The following is a 9,341-nucleotide window of genomic DNA, read 5'->3' as shown; positions in this document are numbered from 1 at the left end:
GAAGAAATCGGGATATCCTCCTGGCGGGGTCCCTATGCGGCGCTGTTTGTGTGTGTGCGTGCATGTGTGTGGACGTGCACGACCGAGTGGGTGTGGCCGGAGGGCATATAATCGCTATACCGCACGTGCACGTGCAGGCTGTTTGTGTGGGTCGGTGTGTATTGGCCATGTGAAATTATCAAACAAAGCAGAAATAGGAAGTAAAATGAATGGCTTCCACGCTGAGCGCGTAAGCATAATCTGGTGTTGCTGGTGTATGTGTGTGTGCACGTGCGCTTGAAGAATAGTGTGACAAAGTTTCAAAACAGGAAATTGGGTAGAAAATTTTGTTTTTTTCTTGCCTTGTCGTGGAACTTTGAGTGAATCATGGAGGCGATGCCATGGTTATCCCCACCACGCTCTGCCTGGGGGCGTGGGTCAAAATGAAGTTAAATCTTATTGTCTCTATGGCAGTTTGTGATCAAATTAGTTTCAAGGTTCATGCTTCCAGGCTTTTAAATAAATCCTCTGCGTAAAACATGCACACTGTCGATTCAACTTGCACCGTTTAACCTGCATATGTTAACGATCAAATTTCTATTATCAGTATTCTGAGTTAATTGAGTACTAATTTCAAATTGAAATGACCCGTCTTGGACAGTAAATCAAATACATTTATTCATAGATTGTAATGTCCTAACCACCATCAGCTTCATCATCATCATCATCCTCATCATCCTCATCATTATCATCATCATCATCATCATCATCATCGTCATCATCATCATCATCTTCATTGTCAATATAATGTTCACCGAAACAATGTGTCAAGTTGCTCTCTTATCCTCTGGATATGAATGAGGCTGGATAATTACATATCCAGCAGGACTCATCTTTTTGCCGTACTCATGATTAATACATGTATTATTTAGGCTTGTGACATATAAAGGGCATGTAACTCTTACCTTCATAAAGATGGAAATCTGTCTAAGCTGGAGTGTTCAAATCATGAAGCTTAACGAGAGAGAGCGAGGCCAGAGAGAGAGAGAGAGAGAGAGAGAGAGATAGAGAGAGAGAGAGTAAGAGAGAGAGAGAGAGAGAGAGAGAGAGAGAGAGAGAGAGAGAGAGAGAGAGAGAGAGAGAGAGAGCTGCATCCAGCCGACCTGACTCTTCACCCATGCTGTGTGTTTGATGCAACACTTGAGATTTTCTCTTTCTCTGTTTCATCCTTTTATGCAATATCAAATGAAACTCGTCCGTCAGAAAGACAGACAGACGAATAGAAACATTGAAAGAGAGACACCCAGACGCAGAGAGAAAGAGAAAGGCGACTTTCCGCCAAATCAAAGCTTGTACGAGTGAGATTATCAGAGCAGCAGGGAATGATCTGAGTGGATTAGCAGTTTCCTGCCCGGGCACAATAGACTCCACCAGGAAACCACATCAAACCACACATGTACCCTTACACATCCACGCACGCACAAACACACACACACACACACACACACACACACACACACACACACACACACACACACACACACACACACACACACACACACACACACACACACACACACACACACACACACACATACACACATAAAGACATTTGTAAACATGCAGGTCATATTGTGTGCGTGTGTGTGTGTGTGTGTGTGTGTGTGTGTGTGTGTGTGTGTGTGTGTGTGTGTGTGTGTGTGTGTGTGTGTGTGTGTGTGTGTGTGTGTGTATTGGGCAGGGAGCAGAAGGCCAGGCTAAAGGGTTGAAAGCTAAAGAAAGAACAAGGAGTGAAAACCAGCAGGAAACTGACTAGTCACTTTATCCCAGCTTCACTCTCTCTCTTTTCTTCCCATATCACATTTTGAGCAGATGTGCATGTGTTTCTGTGTTTCTGTGTGTGTGTGTGTGTGTGTGTGTGTGTGTGTGTGTGTGTGTGTGTGTGTGTGTGTGTGTGTGTGTGTGTGTGTGTGTGTGTGTGTGTGTGTGTGTGTGTGTGTGTGTGTGTGTGTGTGTGTGTGTATTGAGGGTTGAGTGAGAGGGGATAGAGTCTGGTTTTAAATCAAAGCACTACTGGGTGGGTGGGTTTAGGGGTGTATGCGCGTGTATATATGCGTGTGTCTAGGTGTGGGAAACATGACTTTAAAAGATTGTTTCCATCAGCTTCTCTCTGATATACATCTGTCCGTCCGTCTGCATGTCTATCTGTATTTATATCTTTCTTCTATCCTGCCATCATCCTTTACAACTATATCTTGGCCTAAATGCCATTAATTGATAACTCTTAGTTCAATTAAAATGTGTTTGAATATTACGTTGTAAAACTAGTTTGGGCTGTTGCTGCATGAAGCAGGTATTCTATGCAAGGTCCTCTATTCTACCTGATGCTCGATGCTGAATAACTTAACACTTAATCAGATGTTTTCATTTAATACTCAAAATGTTGGATTAATAATTTAGCATGGTTTAAATTGACAATCAAATCAAATGCATCTATGAGAGTGCATTTAAAAAAGAAAAAAAAACAGCACTTGCCAAGGCGCTCTATAGCAATACAAAAGTCTGAACTTCCAGTCAATCAACAAAGGTTTTGTCTGTTTAGCTGTTTCTAATGACAATTACACAAGCGTTCAGTCGCTGATTCCCTCTATCCCTTGATCTGTGGGAGAATGCTTGTCACCAAACGAATGCACGACCCTTTGATTACAACACTGGCTCTGTTTGCCTTCTCTCTCTCTCACTCCCTCTCCCTCTCCCTCTCTCTCTCTCTCTCTCTCTCTCTCTCTCTCTCTCTCTCTCTCTCTCTCTCTCTCTCTCTCCCTCTCCCTCTCCCTCTCCCTCTCCCTCTCCATCTCTCTCTCTCGCGCACACACACACACACACACACACACACACACACACACACACACACACACACACACACACACACACACACACACACACACACACACACACACACACACACACACACACACACACACACCGAGCCATGGCTGATGCTGAAAAGGCAGAGTCCCCTTTTTCCCCCTGTTATGCAAATGACATCGTTTTTTAAAACGGCTTGAGTGAGAATTAAATGTGAATTAAATGAGGCTTGGGTCCTTTCTCTCTCGTCCGTCCGGACGAGGCGAAGCCCCCGTCGCCATTGGAGATCCCAACGCCGTCGCTATGCCTGTTAGCACGCTGACAAGATGAGAAGTGACATAAATACCGTGGCCGGCGCGCAATCCAATTACGCGGCGTGGCCCTCCCTCAATACCTGCAAGCCAAGGAGCGCTGGGCTGGCGTCCTCGCATTCAGCCCGCATCACCCCCCCTGCTCCCCCTCCCCTGGCCTCCATTCCTAGAGTAAGACCCCGGCCACACTGAGAACCACGCCTGGCCTTGGCCCTGGGTCCCTCTAAGCCACTGCCAGCTCTCTGTCTCAGCCGTTAACCCCACGCTCAACCCTGCAGCCGCGGCTTAATGCCAGCAGTGTGGGGCCAGGTCCCCACGAGGCCTAAACACACACACACACAAACAAACACTTGCACACACACACGCACACACATACGCATGCACAAACACACACTCACACACACATGCATGCACACACATACACACACATGCACACACACACACACACACACACACACACGCACACACGAATGCGCACACACACACACGCACACACGAATGCGCACACACACACACACACACACACACACATACGCATGCACACACACACATACACACACACACACACACACACACACACACACACACACACACACACACACACACACACACACACACACACACACACACACACACACACACACGCACACACACACACACACACGCACACACGCATTCACATGCAGTTGGTGCTGTCTATGAGTATTTCTTCAGGTCAGCACCTCAGCACCTGGGATAAGTGTGTGTGTTGGTGTGCTGTGTGTGTTTGTGTGTATGTGCATGTGTGTGTGTCATGTGTGTTTGTGTATGTGTGTGTGTGTATGTGGGGGGGGGGACCTTTGCCCTGGGGCTCTAAGCAGAGGTCCAGTGTTGTGTCGGGGGGCTCAGCCTTCTCACCCTGACAAACAACACCGGGAAAGAATTCAAAGTTAAAGAAAACGATGGATGGACGGAAGGACGGATTGACAGGTGGATGACATGTTTTGATCCACACGCTAAACCGAAAATTTGTTTAACATCAACACATGAACGAAACCCTCCTGAACGTGTTTGAGTATATGTCTCTAATGTCCGGTTGGAGAACCCTTTTTCAGTGGACCGCCCACGCATCTCCTCTCGCTGCCCCCTCATCCACATTCATGACCCGTCCCATGAAAGGGAAGCACCTCAAGACGGAGGCACCCCCCCCCCCTGCGTGGAAGCCCTGTGAAGCTATGGGATACGTCAAGAGCAGCCCCAGGTCGGTGTGAATGCTGGGTCACTCTCTCTCCCCTCCGCCCTCCTTCCTCCTCCAGTGCATGCTCCCCTTTTTGCAAACCATCATATAAACCAGAGCCGACAACCAAATCGCCGGTATCACTACTAAACCCCACACACACACACACACACACACACACACACACACACACACACACACACACACACACACACACACACACACACACACACACACACACACACACACACACACACACACACACACACACACACACACACACCCTCCCAGCAGCGCTTGGCTTGTGTTTGGGCCCCCAAAAGAAGCCCCAAACACAAGCCCCCATAGCTCCCCTTTTTTTAAACCACGGGCATTTACAAGCTCTGCTCCAAAACAACCTGCCAGGTGTTCTCCAGGGCCCAGGCTGCGGCGGCGCTGGGGGAGACCCACGGAGACGAGGAGGAGACAGCGAGTGGTGAATGGAAAAGAATGGGAGCGGTTCTGATGTGGGAGCCGCTGTAAGAGCATCTATGTGCTGCTGCCCCTGAGCTCCCATGACCAATGTACAACTAATGAGGAGACTCCAGCAGCCCTGAATGACTCAGTGTCGCCCGCGTTCACCGCCCATTAGAACCGGTCATTTAGCGGGCTCTACGGGAATTATGCCACGAGGATTGAATTGAAAAGGGTGTGTGTGAGTGTGTGTGTGTGTGTGTGCGTGTGTGTTTGTGTGTGTGTGTGTGTGTGTGTGTGTGTGTGTGTGTGTGTGTGTGTGTGTGTGTGTGTGTGTGTGTGTGTGTGTGTGTGTGTGTGTGTGTGTGTGTGTGTGTGTGTGCTTGTGTGTGTGTGTATGTGTTACTAGTGAGTATTTCACACATTTGTTTCTCGTCACAAGTTAATTGCCTTGACCCCTTTTTTTCAAAACATGAATTCTAATGCTGGCACCTAGTGAATATATCGAGGATCAACTTGCTGATATGTTTACTTGTTTATTTGAGTGATTATGGCTGCAAAACAACACAGCTTTTAGGGCCAAAACAATGACATTGTTTCAACTAGGATATTATAGATTGTATTTTCCAATACATTAAATAGTACTAAAGGTTGTGCATTTAGCAAACATCAAAAAAGCTAATTATCCAAATTAAACGTCTTTATTGGTCCTAAATATTAAAGACAATTTGGTAATAACAATTTATAAAACTCATTTTATACACACACGCACACCACACACACACACACACACACACACACACACACACACACACACACACACACACACACACACACACACACACACACACACACACACACACACACACACACACACACACACACACACACGCACAGAGAAGAAAACCCCGATATGTTGCAGGCTTAGCAGTAACTACAGTAGGTCTACACAGAGGGAACAGGTGCAGTGAGAGCGACAGTCGCGCGCACGCGAAAAACACTCGCGCGCTTGGCCCCGCCCATCATGCTCTAAAGCGCTTTATCCCTGCGCCCGCGTCTTTTCCCCCCCTTTACAGGACGAGGTGATGTTTAATGGAAAGTTAATATGGTTTTAAACCTTGTCGCCTCATTTCAGCACGCAGGGCCTGGCTAATCCACTCTGTTCCACACTGCCACAAAACAGATGCTCTCACTTCGCGAATGGGACGGACGGACAGACAGACAGACAGACAGACAGACACAGACAGACAGACAGACAGACAGACAGACAGACAGACAGACAGACAGACAGACAGACAGACAGACAGACAGACAGACAGACAGACAGACAGACAGACAGACAGACAGACAGACAGACAGACAGACAGACACACACACAGACAGAAAGACAGACAGACAGACACACACACAGAGAGTCAGATAGAAAGACAGACCAACACAGTTTAAGCCTTTTGCAAATTATTCTGATTTCTGATCTGCTTTCAATCCAGTTTAGGGAAATAAATAGAGCTCTTTTGAGGGCTCAAACCTCATTTTTATGCAATTAAGCCTTCGTCTGCTCCTTGCCAGCTTATTTGTCAATGCAGGCCCCGGGTTGGCACCAAGGTCAGTTGGCCCCGGTGACTACAGGCTAATGGCTTTGGGTCGATTTAGGCGAGAGACTGTTCATGGACATGTAAGACTTGTCGAGGACTATTATATTTGAATCTTAACTGGTGTGTAATTCACCAACAGCTGTTATGTTGGTTAAGAACCAGTGCAGTAAGACCTCTGTCTGTCTGTCGGACCGGGAGACAAAATTAGTTCTGCTAATGCCCGTTATTCGCTCGCAGAGAACCATCTGCTCCACTTCAGTACAATGAAGGGATTTTCTGAGGGAATAAAATGCTTTGAAAGTAACAATCTCGCTCTCTCTCTCCCCTTTCTCTTTGAGAGATTTTGGTTAAGGTGTCGAAATTCCCAGCGGGCCTAAGATCTGCTGCAGATTGAATAAACAGGTTGCTTTGTTAGCGGGGGAACCTTTGGGTGTTTAACACCCCCAGTTGGGTGGTTAACGAACGCAACGCGTTTAATGCGCACATTAATGAGGCTCTTAAAATCTCTGGGCCCCTAGTCAATATTTGATATTTTTTAATTTGTCCTGATTGATTTAATGAGCAAATTTATATAGGGGGCTAGCGTTTTAACCGGCCTAGTGAATACCACTTTGGCTTTTTAAGGGAAAACCTAAATAGGAAAAAGTATATGTGACGTTGGTTTTAGAGTTGTTGTTGAAATGTTCTCGTCTTTTTTTTCAAATGACAAATTTTATTTGCAGAGGGAAAAAAGTGGTCTACGTTGGGCTGTGGGTGGGTGAGGCCTGGATCTTTGTGCAATTATATATTTTTTAAAAACCTTGTTCAGATCAAAAGTTTAGGTTGCAGTGGCAAAGGTTACTAAAAGGCCTACATTTATTAAAAGTAAAGGCAGTATATGGTTAGGCCCATATGAGGCAACAGCCCACCACCATGTTCTGCATATAGGGATGGGGACAACGAGAGACCAACGAAATAAACATAACGGTAAATGGTTGGACCTTATAGAGAGGGAGAGAGATATGCGGAGGGGCAGAGAATGCGCTCCAATCCAACGCCATCAGTCACAGGGCTTATCGACTCACCTCTTCACCCTTTACAAAAAACTCTTTAGCACCGATACAAAATCTTCTTTTTCAGAAACCTCCTTTGTTCTCGAGGTTCTCTATCGTCCTTTTAGTAATCAATGGACATAGACCACTGTCCCCCTGCAGGGTCCCGTAGGCTTTCTGCCGTTCAAACGACACAGTTAAAGTCAAGCACCACGCGAAGACCAGCGGGGGACGGGGACGCTGACCCACATGCGACGACTTTCACGTTGGTCACTTGGACTATGTGAGAAGGGGTGCAACACATTTTTTTGTCTGCCGAGAACACCTTTTCTATAGAATTAAGCCTGCTGTATTTATTTAGTCAATGCAACTTTCAGTTTCTCACAAGAGCAATGTCTAATAACACATTCGAAGGCCGCAGAGTAGTCACTTCGGTCCCCTATTGTTTTTAGTGTTCTTTTAATCAGAATATTATCAGTAAACTATAATTATAATCATTATTATTAATAATATCAATAATAATATTGTTATTATAACTAGAATTATGCAATAACTGCAATGTTTACGCTTTGAAGGCCTTTTAAATTCATGTCAAACCGACAGGGCGCGCCTGCAGCTCCGTTAGTTCTTCCTCTGCTAAACCGCCATTAAATTCATCACCGCGTCCATCGAGCTGTCCAACATCTCCAATACTTTCATTACAGAGCACAACTCTAAGAGACCCTTTCAGAGCTCTCTCAATGGTGTGATTTTTTCCACAACGATTTGTGTCACGAACAGAAAGGAAAGAGAAAGAAGCGGGGACAGCGCGGGCCCGGGGCTGACAGTCGCGTCATGCTCTAAGGGGATCAGGAGCGCGAGGCCACGATCACAGCAGCATCCTTCAAAGCGTCTCACCTAATAGCCTCATAATGGGTTGTTAATGAAAAATAAAATGAATATATACGTCATACAACATTTTAATAGTATTCATATATTCATACATGGCTGTTTCAGATAAAACCTATGATTTGGTCTATAGCCTCTGTGATAAGAAATATATGGAATATATATATATATATATATATATATATATATATATATATATAATACCTATATATAGATACTTATTTAAGCTATGAAAAAATATAGGGAATATATTATTCCCTTTCCATACAGGCTGCTTTAATAAATAGGCCCAAACTTAACAGACAAATAGAAAATTCAAGCATTTCTTTTTCCCTGATCCAATATTTAGCTTTTTTGATACTCAATTGTAAAAATAAATAAATATATATATAGGCCCATTTAGGCCTTATCACAATAAGTATCAAAGTATGACACGCAAAACAAATAGCCGATACGGGAAAGGGTGACTAATTCGGCCGAAACAAAAAATGTTTCAATTAGCTCTGGAGCTAAAAAAAATATATATTCACCGTTCCCTATATTAACATAAAACAGAAGAGTGTTTCATACATAAACTTGATCAAAGCTATTTGCCGCAATTCAATTGCATTAAAGAAGAAACGCTGAAAAGAACAGAAAATAATTCTCAATTGAATGTTGTCTCTTTATTCTATAACTACATAATGAATGCCGTTGTGTGTTTGTGGTTACCACTCAGGTCTTTACAGGAGGACAGACACGCTGGTTCTATAGCTAACACGACCGCAGGCCAACAGAAAGGTAATTTTAACGGTCAGGGTTTCCACATCTCGGCTGTCTTGTTCTTTATTATAGAGGAGGCAATGTCCCTGCTGCGTCCGCTGCTTTCTCACTCTAATCCAATCATAAATGAATGTGCCTCGGCCAATCCACTGCCTTCGAATCCTCCCCATTGGAATTGCCCCGTTGAAGGGTGAACTTGATTGTGTGTGTGTGTGTGTGTGTGTGTGTGTGTGTGTGTGTG

Source organism: Gadus chalcogrammus, chromosome 9 (genome assembly GCF_026213295.1).
Source record: "Gadus chalcogrammus isolate NIFS_2021 chromosome 9, NIFS_Gcha_1.0, whole genome shotgun sequence".
Lineage (NCBI taxonomy): Eukaryota > Metazoa > Chordata > Actinopteri > Gadiformes > Gadidae > Gadus > Gadus chalcogrammus.
The sequence above is the reverse complement of the archived record's forward strand: the minus strand, read 5'-3'. Positions refer to the sequence as shown.